The 13,907-nt window shown below is 38.5% G+C and overlaps 1 protein-coding gene across 1 annotated transcript in view; it reads right to left on the bottom strand.

Annotated features, from left to right (window-relative positions):
• The window catches only part of chrm5a (cholinergic receptor, muscarinic 5a), a 10,897-nt gene extending 3,075 nt beyond the window's left edge, over positions 1 to 7,822 (bottom strand). Inside the window, exon 1 of the mRNA XM_007549235.2 lies at positions 7,201 to 7,822. The gene's annotated coding sequence lies outside the window, so the exon portion shown is untranslated. The remainder of the gene's footprint in view (positions 1 to 7,200) is intronic.
• Positions 7,823 to 13,907: the final 6,085 nt, after the last annotated feature.

The raw sequence follows: 13,907 nt of genomic DNA, 5'->3' as shown, positions 1-13,907 counted from the left end.
AGATAGATAGATAGATAGATAGATAGATAGATAGATAGATAGATAGATAGATAGATAGATAGATAGATAGATAGATAGATAGATAGATAGATTTCATCACCATTTTTGGGTGGAAAAAAATTATCATGATAACTTTTACTATTTCTTTCCAGTAGAGGGCAGCAGAGACTCTCTAACAAAACCTCAAGCACGTGAATGTGAAGTCTGAAGTTTTCTTGCAATAGTGAGCCATTTATGCCTCACTGGATACATCTTTTGGAGACAAGCCAGCTAGACAGCATATAGTTCTAAGTTTGCACATTAAATTTAATTATGTAAAATCAAATTATAGTGCCATGATTGTGAAGGTTGTTACAGGTTTTAAAGCAGCATCACTTTCCTAGCAAATGTAAAAAAAAATCGAATGAGAATAAAAACAGTGTGCAACAACGTGCTTAACTGGACCATAACGCCACTTAAGTTAATGAACTGTTATAAGTATCTGCCTTTTCCAAGCATGTTTTTCACTCCCTCACAAAAATCTCAAGCCAACTGGTCAAATGGAGTCATGATTTTGAGCCCTGTCTCTCAATCTTCCTAAAATGAGAAACTTCCATTTGTCATATTCCGACTCAGACTCTGTATGTTGTGTGTGACCTTCCCAGTTCCAAAATGGTTGAAAATGAACCATGCAACAGTTTACCGTCAGGATATTGAAGGCTCCCTGAGGCTCTCAAATTGGATGAACAATGAGCCCAAGCTTGATAGACAAAATGGTAAAAAAAAAAAAAAAAAAAAAAACACATAACTCTGTGTGGGTTGAAGCAATTGAATTTTCAGCCGGCCGGTCACTCAGAGTACTGACACACATTTAGGCACTGATAGCTTCTCACATTATTCCCTTAGCGGTCAACAAATAGCACCACGCTGGAGAAATTGGCTGTGTAAAAATAGACATTCATTTCCTTGTTGACCAACAGTGTCCTCTTCCATTTCAAACCGACCTGCCTTGTTTGGGGTTTTTAATCAAAATGCTACAATAGAAAATTGTATATCAGGATGGTTAAATGCTCTCTGAGGTACTAAACAGAATAGGTTTTTGAAAATAACACAAGTTGTCATAGTCTGGTATTTGTTGCAAGAAGGAAACATTTGTATGCGAAGCAATGCCTATCAAAAATACTTATGTGAAATCTTTCACATTTGGTCACACAACCACAAATCTCAGTGTGTTTTATTGGGATTTTCAATGATAGATCAATGGAACCTAGCCCTTAACTGTAAAGTGCAATCAAAATGATGCATGTTTTACAACTAAGAGTATGCTATATATGTGGATTCAGTAGCTCGATATTCTAACATGAAATACAACATAATCGAACTGCCCAGCTTATCCAAGAGGCCCATAAAGCTGCAAGTGGAAGAATCTATTAACAGGCCAAGTGTTAAGTTTGATTCCCATACAAACCATCTATATAACAGCAGCAAGACAAAAAAAAATATTGCTACATAGAAGCCAGTAAGGTTTGCCACAAACCTTACTGTGGAAGTGGTAAAAGAAGCTAATCTTGACAGATGAGAGCAAATAGATTTTTTAGCCCACATGCAAAGCGGAAAATGTAACTTACACTGCACATTCTCTTGAGCACATCATCCCCATTGTGGAAGATTTTGGTGATAACAACTTGCCACATGAATGCTTTTCTACAGCAGGGACAGGGAAGATGCTTTGAGTTGATGGAAAGTTTTTTTTAGACATTTCACACTTGAAACTGTAATTGCAGTGTAAGGGGGTTTGTATAAAATGTTGAATTGATCAAATAGAGATGCACGAGGAAGGAAGACCTGCCTTAACAGCCCTCTTAATTTAAGAGCCCAAAGCAATGGCTGTAATCAAAACCTATTACTTGAGAAATACCTGCTTTCAAAAGCTTTTCTTTAACAGTGCAAGGTCAGCATTCCCTCAGCCATCCAGGAGGCACACAAATAACATTCCAGTATTGTGACGTGCTGTGTGCAAAAGTTTACCTCATGAAATGAGCACAAAAAAATGCACATTGAGAGTTACATTTTATTATTCTTTGTCAGATCTGGTTTTTATTAGAAATCTCTCAAACTGCGAGCGAAAAAGACCTTAAATGGCTCATTCTGAATTGATGTTGCACATAAATATAAGAAACAATTATGCAACCAAGAAACAAACAGTGAGAAGAAAATGATACAACAGTTTTATCTTTCTAAACCAGCACCACGGACAGCACCGTGAGTTTATCAGTGAAGGCAAACCTAAGTCTGAAAAGTATTTACTGGGTCAGGAAGGTGTGAGGCTTATATTCAGCTGAGCAACCTGTGACCTTGAAGCCTTGGAAGGTATGTGAATGGCTAAAAAGCTAAAATAATTACATAAAGAATTAAATCATTTCAACTTACAACAGTAATATTACCCCCCCTCATCGTTTGTCTTACCAAAAGTAATCCTCTGGTTTTGGAGACAGCGGTCTCACCTGGCTGAGCCCACTGAATCAAAAACGCCAGGGACAATTTTACAGATATAATTACAACAAAGGATTGGGCGATTCCTCTGTTGCTCCAGTGTGGACTTTCTTTTACTCCATTTTTGTTCCTGAAAGATGATCTATCAGTGTGAAAAATAAAATTTAAGGAATGACATGAAGCTCCAAATAAAGCACAATACATTTCATTTAATGTTTATTGCCACATTATGCTGTGAGAATGATTCACTTCAGCAGGGGCAAAGAATTGGTCAGAGTTGATTGGAAGGTGGAGCAAAATAGAGAGCAATCCCTGAAAAAACCTGAAAAATCCTGTTTAGCAATACTTACAATGGGGGTAGAGGTTCCATACAATAAACATACACTCTGAGCAACAAAAATATTTTTGAACATTAATTACCAAATTATTAATAATGACTACCAGCTCACTTAATAGATTTAGAAGGACCACCATATTGTCAAACTTTTTTCATAAAGTAACAAAAAATAAATAAATAATAATAATAATAATAAATTCTTATCCTTGCCGCTTGTTGAAAGAAAAAAGTTTCCAAGCTTACTTGTATTTCTGGAAGTTTGTGTCATCAAATATTTTCTCAACATAGTTTTTACAACCTCATTTTTTTTCCATATATTCCTTTAGAGTTTGAATGCATTTAATTAAGAGATACACTCTCCCCTCAACTTCTAGTAGTCATAATAATTTATCTAATCATTGAGTACAAAAAAATAACTTAATGATTTACAAATAGAACAAAGTTAAGTTAGGTTGGTCATATCCATGTTCTGATTTTAGATGCAAATAGATCGATGCATCCCAAACCACTGCCCAACCCTTTTTTTATCTCAAAGGGAATCTGGGAACTTTTTTTCCATTGATGGTAACTTGTTTTGGAAAACTGATGTTTATAAACGCATAAATGTAGTATGAGTGAGCAAAAACAAAATATGCAAAATTAGGTTAAAAAAACTCCCCAAAAGTCCAAATTTGCCAAAAAAAAATAATAAAATAAAAAATACACAAATAGACTTGTTTTAAAAACTGTGAATCATTACAATTTTTAAGCCATGTTACTAAGCTATTTTAAACTACTATATGTTGCTCTATATAATGTAAAATTCTCATAAAATATATTTGAGTCGATGGTTGTGTCATCACAAATTTGGAAAAATTTTAAGTGATGCAAGTATTTTCTTCTGTAAACCATGACAATATGTCTAGAAAATCGAGCATACGCAGAACTTTAAAGGTATGCGAAAGATCGTAGCAGCATAGAGAAAGCTGTGCAAAGTTTTTTTTCATGAGCAATTTCACAGTTAAAGCACTTGAACTTTTCAGAACATAAACAGGACAGCATAAACAGTGATTATGAGATTATGTCAAATGAAATGTAAAACCGGATTGTTATGAATGTTTCCCAATACACACACATGGACACGCACACTCATGAATAGAATACACAAATGGAAAATCTCTTGAGGTCAAGAGGTGGAACAAGTCAAGTTCACTAATAGCCTCTAAACCAAGACTGAAAGCACTTTAATGGTACGTCTGGAACCCAGAGTACGGACATCTTGATAAATCGTGTATATAGTGTGTTGTGACCCGCTTTTGGGCATTGCTCGGATACTGTTTGGTATCACATATGACAAATTACTGGGGGGAAGGATTCTAACCTTGCGTGGGCAGGAAGAAAAAAAAACTGCAACAGTACTGCCGATAAATTTTCCATGCTCACATTTAGGATCTTCTTGCATAACCGGATTTTAAACTAGTTGAAATGCATTATTCTACTAGAAACAATGTTTTAAACTTGTTGGAATATTGTGCAAGAAAATAACATTGCCCCGGCCAAGAAATCCGAATCTCCCTTATTATATATACATCCTCAGAGTATCAGATGTCCTTCTGAAATACTGTGCTAGCTCGCTATGCATAAGTAATGGTCATTGATCCGTTAGTTAACAGTGTCCTGCTTTTGAGTGAAGACAGGTTGTGTAGCAGAAATCCACGCTGAGTCTTCATGCTCGGGCGCTGAAGGCTGGCTTGAGGTCCTTTGGCACCTGGCCATCACTGCTTCTGTCCTGCAGCTCTGCATGATGGCCCTCACCACATGCTGCTCCCAGTCATCAGTAACCTTTCTGTACACCCCTGCTTTGGTTGTAGCACAGCAGCTCAAGCAGGCCAACACCGTGTGTAGTTGCGGAATAAAGACGGAAGTGGACGACGACAGAGCAGTGAGTCAAAGCAAAGGAGCCAAGGGATGTCGTGTGTGTCTGCGCAGTGATTATGGATGGTTTTCAAATCAGTCCACAGCTCCTTGGCACACTGGTTGGTGTTTACTGCAGTCAGCCCACTGACCCATGATTAACATCCCAGCATATGTAGCTTTCTGGAAAAAAATATATTCCTTGAATCAGTTTTGGTTTGGGTTCAGTCTTTCACCGAAGCAGAAGAGAAAGAGGAGTATAGGCATTAAAAGCTCTTGAAATATTATTGCTGATAGCAAAGAACTGAATGATGGTCTCACCTTGTTCCTGCCCTGTCCTAAAATGCCTCAAGTGTTCTTCACAAAAATATGCGTAATTAGTAGTCTTAGGTTTTTATAACAATCTTTTCAGATAATATACATACATTTTAATTCAATTACAGGATGGAGTATTTTTATGACCATCTAACCCAGTAATTCATGAAAATAATCAACTTCAATGAAATATATACCGGTTTAGTCCATGGACAGGAAAGGCATCTTGTTCAAGTTGTCAGATGGTAATGTGTAGAAATTGGTGAACGGGAAAGTTGAACCATGGATTGTTTTTTTTTTTGTTTTTGTTTTTGGTTTTTTTATTTTAGTTTAGGAGCCTGGAGAACAAATTGCTCAAAGTGAGTCTAAATTGACACATTTAGTTAAATCTGATTTTGTAAAACTAATTCATGCTTCCAGAACCAACAATCAACGGGTTGTTGATTGTTGGTCTCTCTCCACCATATTTCAGAAAACGTTTTATTGAACTGCTGTGTCACAACCCAACTCTCCTGAGGGTCAAGGTGTTGACAGGTGTATTAAAACAAACAAACAAACAAGCAAACAAACAAACAAACAAACAAGACCATTGAATGCTAATAAATGATGTTTATGTGTTACACATGCAATTTTACTTATCCCAAATAGCTCTTCATTTTCATTTTGACTTACCATCCACACAGCAGTTTTTTCACTGGTTGTCTTTTCAGTTTACTTTTGAAGTGCTATGTTGTCCTGTCTTCTAATCTGTCATGTCTTTAGTGCTCTGTGCACTGTGCAATGGCATTAAAGGAATTCACTCTTTCTGTACAAATCATATCTGGGTTTAAGTGTTTCATCTTAGCTATGATTTTTAAGACAAAAGTAAACTCAAAGTAGATCTAACCTGCAATGAGAAATGATGAACAGGATCATTAGGTGAGTAATATGATCCGCTTATGTAGCCCACAGTGGATTTGGCAGCTGCTGAAGGGAATAAAGCGATAACACGGAAAGCCTCTGGGAGTTATGTTTTCAAAGCATCTACAACCTTTCATAAATGCCTCTTCATTTCAGTAATGACATGGCAATAAAACCATTTGTGTTCTCACCAAGAATCTTTGAGATACGAGTCTGTCGGCCATTTTTTTGCTTTTCATGTTACATGTTTTGATGTTGCTACTAAATGGCAGAATTTTTCTGAACTCGTCACATGTGCGCAAGACAAAGCCTCACTGGAAGCCAAACATTTCTCCACCAACACAATCTGGTGATTATTTTTCTAAGCTCACCAAACCATAACTCTGTTGACACGACTACTCCATGGGTTTTATCAGAAGAGACCCAGAACTATTTCCACATTTGTTGCAACACCTCATAGGATCCGTGGGGACTGGGAAGGACTCGTTAAAATCACGCTTCACTGCTTAATCCCCCTCTGTATTGTCATTTCCAGTTAATCAAAAGGCAGGACAGGAATGGTTGTGAGACGTGGCTGTTTCAAAAATGTATTGATTGCTTTTTTGTAAAAAAAAAAAAAAAAAAAGAATTTAATCAATTAAAATAAAAAAAAAATACAGAAAATTCTGGAAAGAAAAGTTTGGAATTTTACACAAAAGGTTGAGGAAAAATACAAGAAGGAATATTACAGAACTTTAAAACTATGTGTTCTATTTCAGATTAATAATCTTTATAGAAATATGCAACTGCTGGATGAAGATTAACACAGAAGTTGAGTGATTACATCAGCGAAAAAAAAGAGATACATTTCAGAAATAAAATGCACATGTTGTTTCCAAACTTTTCCAAGTGCACCTTTGCTTTTCCCAGTAATTTATACTTATTACAATAAAAATGTGAAGTGCTTGAGCAGCAATTTGCAATTTGGTGAATGATAAGTCATTAAGTAAAAAAAAAACAACAACAACAAAAAAACAATGCACACACATCTTTTCAGGAGCACATCTTCTGTTTTGTTCATTAGGGTTAAAAGGCTTCATTAAAAATACATCTCCTCTCAGACATGCCCTTGTGCACACATGACGTCTTTTCCCCTTGAATTCAGGTCATGCCTTTGTGCATTAATCAAAAAGCGCACGTTTAATCAGTCATGATTCTCTTGAGACTGAGCAAGCCACCGGTGTAAAAAAAAAAAAAAAAAAAAAAAAAAAAAAAAGAAGACACAAAAGGAGAAATATACTCACTTTGATCAAGTCTCACTGTTGTCTGTCCAAGGGAGCAAAGTTCACAGTTAATCCCTTTGTTTTGCCTGGGAAGCCTTTGGGTCAATTGTGGCACCGAGGAACAGGATCATAACACAGCTGAAGAGAACTCTGGTGGCAGAAAAATCCTGCTGACTTGACCCTTGCATGCCAAAGGGATCCGGAGGGGAAAGTCTGAACAGAGAGGGAGAGAAGAAACCATCTGAAGGGCAGGGTGGACAGCGAAACGCTTTGGGCATCCCTGCGTAAGGAGAGCACTCTCCAAAGAGCTCCAAAAAAGTCTCCTCTAAAAGCAAAGCTGCCTTCCTTTCTCATTCATGAATTTGAAACAAATCTGCACTGAAGCCAAAAAATTAGCAAAACAGAACTTTTTCTTGAAGAGCAAGCAGAGCGAGATGCGCTGTGCTCCCTCTCCGGCGAGTTAAAGCAGAATGACACAGAGAGGCAGCTTGATGTCGGAGCCAAGTCGCGGCTGCTGCCACTATGCTGCCGCTGCTGGAACTACTCAGGCTGACAGACACAGATGTAGCTGACGCTAGCAAGCTGGGAGGAGAAATTCCCATAGGGGTGAATGGTTCATCATGTTTCGGCACAGTGAGCAGGCATTGTGGACTCCAGAGGGTGGACGGGGCAATGGGGGCTGGGGTGGCTTCAAGGAGTCCATTTTGGAAGGTTTGAGGGCAGAAGAAGGAGTAGCGCTGTGGATTAGCAGCTGAGCTGAATGTTGGATAGTGTTTTTACTTACAAAAAGAAGTGCAAAAAGTTACCTTGATTGTAATCTGTCACCGTTTGACTGAAGCTCAAGCTCTGCTGATCATAGAACACATTCATCAGTCCTATGCTGATGTTGTCTATGAACCCACATGGGAAAAAGCTGACATGGCTGGGCCAGATAAGCAGCACGCAGATGTGACAGATGTTTTCTTTCTATAGCACTCTGTGTGATTGTGTGTGTGTGTGTGTGTCTGTGTGTGTGTCTTTAAACGTGTGCACACAAGTCTGCTTGGGTGCGAAGTGTGTTTTAATCTGGATGAGGGGTGCTGATCTGTTCCAGGAGTTCTCATTTAAGGCGACAGAGACAAACATTTGCAGAACCAGGCTGCTGTTAACACATATCTAAATTGATTTATGAATTTAGAGAGACCAATCAATCTAGCAGCCATGTTTTTTGAGCTGGAGAACCCAGAGAGAACCCACACAGGCAAATCCATGCTTCAAAATATAGACTTTCTTTTCAGATAAATTTGTAATTAATTTGTACAGGTTCATGTTAACAACAGGATGATCATTCCTCATTATATTGTCAGTTTTCTGAAGTACACCAGTCCCTCTTGCAGCAAAGCACTCAACACCCAGCATGATGCTGCCACCCTCTCTGCTTCACATCTGGCTGTGACGTGCAGTGAGGTTCATGGATGGTGAGGCACTGATTCATCTGGAGTTGTAGAGCTCCAGTAGTGCTCCCTTCATTAGTCTGAGAATATAAAAACAATTAATTTAGATGGGTTTTTTTTTTATTAACTATTCTTTAAGAAGCAATATTTGAAATGATCTAAACAGAAGATTTTTTGTGAGAAGGTATATTTCAATATTTTATTTATTTGACATCAGCCAAAGATTATGTCCATTTTTGTTATGCTTGACGATTTCAGTTTAAAATATGTCTCTTATTCACCCGTAGCAGTTGTAGGTTTGATGACCTGTTAAACTTTTAAAAAATAACCTTTTGAAATCTCCAAAACTCATTCAATAGTACCATCAAAAATTAAAGATTGACATATGAAAAATTTTACATTGAAAGGATTTTTCGCACATCGCCCATCCCTGAGATAAAGACGCTACGGTTAAAATAATCCGATGTATTTTCTCACCTCGAGTATGAAACTGCTCTGGGAGTACTAAAGCCTGGTTAGTGGACAAAATACACATGCATCATAGCCACCAACATTTGTCATAATGCAACAGCCTGTCTGAAATGATTTTGCTTGTTAGATTAAATCTATATGTTTGTGGGCTCACGATTAAAGCCTGACATGAAAATCCCAGCTAAATCTGTTCCCAGCACATCTGTTCCACAGAGTGTCGTATGTCGCTGTTGCCTTCCACTCTCCCCCGACCCCCACACACACCCACCGGGCCTGACCTGCTGATCTGAAGTCATTTCCAGGCAGCAGGCCAGAGGACAGACACCTGGCTCGTCGTTGTTGTTGAACTGCTGACCTGCTCACACTGTATAGTGCTGCTGCATTGTTTTATGTAACACATCTGCACACTAACACATAGACATGAATGGAGTTGCGCACGTACAAGCAGTGCTGCTTCGGATGCTTCATCATATCGATTTGGCTTGTAGAAATTTTAGAAGCTATGAAAGGCTCATGCATTTTTTACTCACTAACTATACTATGATATATGAAAATGGACTTAATCAGCTCCTCTAATAGGTGATGTTGAACAATTAGGACACTTAAAACGGTTTTATGAGACACTTCACTGAGCTAGTCATCTCAGTGGAATTTTCCAAAATCAAACTACAATGACAGATATACAGATTATACAATGACGAAGAGATCGGGTCTCTTCCCCCGACCTAAGATTTCAGCCATCTTCCTTTATCAATCTTGTGTGTCCTAAAGGCATACTTGTTTTTGCACAGGTCCCCGTCAGATTCTCGAATGCCTGTGAGTGAGACAAGATGAGTTCGGACATAAGCACAGCTAGAGACGGATTGCATCTGTCTAAAGTCCACAGGGGCTTGCTTATCCTCTGACCCAGTTGTGCACCCATTCTCCAGCAAAAAAAACAAAAAACAATCTGCTTTATTACTGTAACGCTGTAACGGTAAAAGTTCTTATAAAATTTATTTTAGAGCTCCGTATTGGAAACCATGCAAAATCATACACATGTTAAAGCGAATTAATTACCCAATTTAGAGTTTACTTGAATCAGTATAAACAGAAGATATCCATGATCAATAGTTCGCTTTTAATTCTCCTGTCCACTGGGTTATGTCTCACCACGGTGGCTAAAAGCTTCCAGTCTTGTTATGTCCTTCCCTCTACAAGTCTTTAATGTGCTGCAAATGTTTATTTCCCATCAGGCCACCTTGGCTTGTGTGTGTTTGTGTGTCCCTCTGGTACCGAGCAGCAACTCCTTTTTGACATAATGATTTGCCATCACTCTGTACCGTTTCAGAGGATTTACAAGTCCCCCTGCTGTGTGGCTTGCTTTTATCCCCTAGTATTGCAGGCAGCCCTGTTTGCTCTCATAAGACTAAAAAAAAAAAAAATTGCAGTGTTTTCTTGTTTTTAAGTCTTTTGCTGCACATAAACTGTTCTTTAAGCTTTTAAACGTTATTTTAAACAGATTGCAGCAAGTTTCATTTGAGCCATAAGCAAATACAATGAGATTCTAAAAAGGGTGACTGCAATGTTTTGAACGCACCATTCAGCTGGTGCTGGGTTGCACATTAGCCTTTTCGTCACACAATGCAACTTTAATGCTTCCTTGTCAGAGAAGATTAGATGGTAGGCATTTCCTATAGCGCTACCTTGATGAACTGCTGGTTTCTATTCCTTTTAAGACACCCTACACTCACCAGCCAAACCTCTTATGCATGTGCACATGATAAAGTGCAGTTTGTGTATTTTTAAATTCTAGCCCATAAATTCTTGTCACAAACATTGGCAGCTAAACTTGGATGTCTTCAGTAATGACAACAACAACAAAAAATAGTTAAATATTAAAGTTTTTTGGTGCCTTCTGACAGGAGTGAGAGATTGGGTTTTTCTACAATAATATGAATGTGACTAACATTAGACGGTTATCCCTGTATAGAGAAGGAGAGGGAACAGTTCCTTCTCCAGCCACAGTAAAAAAATATTTCCCCTTAGTCAATATGTACCCTCATTTTGTACCCATGTGTTACCATTTTGTCCTCTTCAATTTGCAACCAAAAAGGCCTGGCACCTAAAATGTAAAACACTGAACAGCTGAAATGACAAGCGCCCTCATGCATGTCTCAGTTAGATGTTTTCTCTTGGATAGTAAATAACCTGATACAATCCAAAATAAGGCAAAGGCATTATGGTATTAAAGTACAATTTTGTTGTAATATGGACATTTCTTGTGGACAAGTTCCCAAGTTTGAGAGGCTTCTGTTGCAAAAGTTATTTTATTTTATTTTTTGTTGTTGTTGTTGTTGGACTCCAGGTTCTGTGTTTTTAATGCAGGAATAAACTTTTCATATGTCAAAATATGCAAGATAATATCTAAGATTATAAGGTGATATCTTGCTTTCAGGAATAAAATACACGACTAGCGGGGAGGCAAAGAATGTGGAGTGCTTAGAGATGAAATGCACACGCAACATGAGAGTCAAAATGTAGGAAGAGGCTGTGATGTTGTTTTTGACCGACTCCTTGGCAACACAAACTTTTGTATCCACTCCACAGCTGCTCTAAATACCCCGTGATTACCTCACATGCTACAAATCCATTCTCCATGTGTTCCCATGTATGCAGCCCTCTTGTTGTTATTGTTCTTTACTGGTTCCCCCCTTTACTTTGACTGTGCTCCGTAAAGGTGGCGACAAACTTCATCTGAAGCTGAACAGCCAACACGCAGTCACATGGTTTTGGTTTCGGGACACCCCTCCCACTTTATGATACGTCACGCCCCTCCCACCGTGCATCCTCTGTTTTGCTTTGTGGAAATGGTCACAGAGAACGCCTCACTTTTCTGCAGCCTCCTCTGTGAACAAGATTATGTACATAATTCCTCATCACGACAGATAAATATTTCTCAAAAGTATCCATGTGTCCCAGTTACAAAAGACTGTGGAAGCAGACTAGTTAAAGACAAATATCAAATACTATTGTCTCAGTGCATTTCCACAAAACCACAGCAACAAACTTCTGACTAATCGGATAAAACTTCACACAGAGCTCTGTCGAAATAGTTCGATCAGGGCCTGATGTCAGGCGGATGCCTCTCTGCGAACAAACTGAAGCAATATTCGTCATGCGTCTACGTCAGTCAGAAACGATTTTGGCATTTTGCATAAAGTATGTAAGGGCCTTTCCTCTCCTTGCCACTGTCAGTCTCTCTGCTTGGATCAGCTACAAAGCACATCTTATCTGGCCTTGTCTGGAATCTGTGTCCATGTTCAAACTTGAACAGCAGAAGTCACATGCTGAGTTGAAAATAAATCTCCGCGTTACCAGTAAATTCAATATATTTATATTAAAGTATTTGACATACTTTATGTTCCTGGTTAACTTGAACATATGGGGCAGTGAATAAAAGCTGAGGGTCGGTGTTAAGTGCTGCAAAGATACAGATGGGTGCACTGATTCAAGAAAATAAGACGAAAGCACAGCTGCATTCCATGTTATCTTTTGTTTTATGTCACAGGCTCAATCATGGCCCATGTCCTTGTTTACTCAGGTATGTGTGACATCCGTATGCACTCATATGCATACTGACGCAGATGCTAATGGGGACACATAGAACAAGATGTCCAGGCTTCCCTTATCAGGGTGGTCATTGACCAGTCACCATTCATTTGAATTATTAGTCACCAAAACCGAATGTCAAGGCTGCAGATATAAGCTGCCAGTGCCGCAAATCGTCAACTCAGTGACACCGCACACTCCCAAAAAAATGCCTGAACACATTTTTGATCGGCTGCTGTAGCCAGGACATGAAAAAGGAAGGAAGGAAGGAAGGAAGGAAAGAGACTGGAAATTGATAAAGCGTAAGCCAGATTTGATTTTTCCTCTCTTGCTCTCTGCTGTCTTATTCTAACATGGCAAATATCTTCGGTTTGCTTGGCTTTGCAGGGTTGTCTGTGTCTTTTTTAATTACTGTAATTCAGGACCTCCAGCTGAATGCCTCCATCTGCCTCCCTTTGAGGTGAGAGATGGAAAAATCCTCTGAAAGAGAACACACACCACCATCCTCGCCCAGCAACAGAGAAAAAGAGCCATCTTACAACTAATCACCCTATTAGGTGGAGGAAAGGAACAAAGAGGACAAATACTCCATTAAATCTTTACTCTCTGTTTATCCTCTGGAGATGACTTCTACTCTTACTTAGACCAAGTAACTCTAAACTGAAGGCTACAACTATTGTCCCTTGTGAAATGATTTCCTGCACTAATCCCCAGGACTTTCTTATAATTCTCATGATTCAAATGCAATGTTAGCCTTAAGAGCGAGACTGGTTATTATGCCTTAGGTTTTGTGTTTTCCATGCTATGGTGGATGAGTTTGCTGTGAGTCGATGTGGAAAATCTATAAACCACCAGCAGGGTTTTCTGCTAATGTGGCTTATGATATATGATGGTTTTCTACTACAAGGGAGAGACTTTGTGGTCATGCATGATTCACTCAGTGGTAAAATGGAGAACATTTGCAGCATTATTTTTATTTGGACAAGATAATTAGATAAATGTGATACATTTCTAATTTCTATTTCCACCTGCTTCAGTTAGAAATAACTGTTTAAGGGTTCAAAAGCAAATGATTTTGCACAATACATGCATGGTCATATTATTTGAGATTATCATGGTGTGTAGCAAGCAATTCTCTTTGGAGGTTTGCCCAAAGTTTGCTGGATTATGTAAAAGTCTGATCTCAGCATGACTAACCTTTTGCACGAGTATAAATCTCTATGTTGTCAAATA

Source organism: Poecilia formosa, unplaced genomic scaffold (assembly GCF_000485575.1).
Source record: "Poecilia formosa unplaced genomic scaffold, Poecilia_formosa-5.1.2 Scaffold30, whole genome shotgun sequence".
NCBI classification, from domain to species: Eukaryota; Metazoa; Chordata; class Actinopteri; order Cyprinodontiformes; family Poeciliidae; genus Poecilia; species Poecilia formosa.
This window is presented reverse-complemented; position numbering and strand designations above follow the sequence as displayed.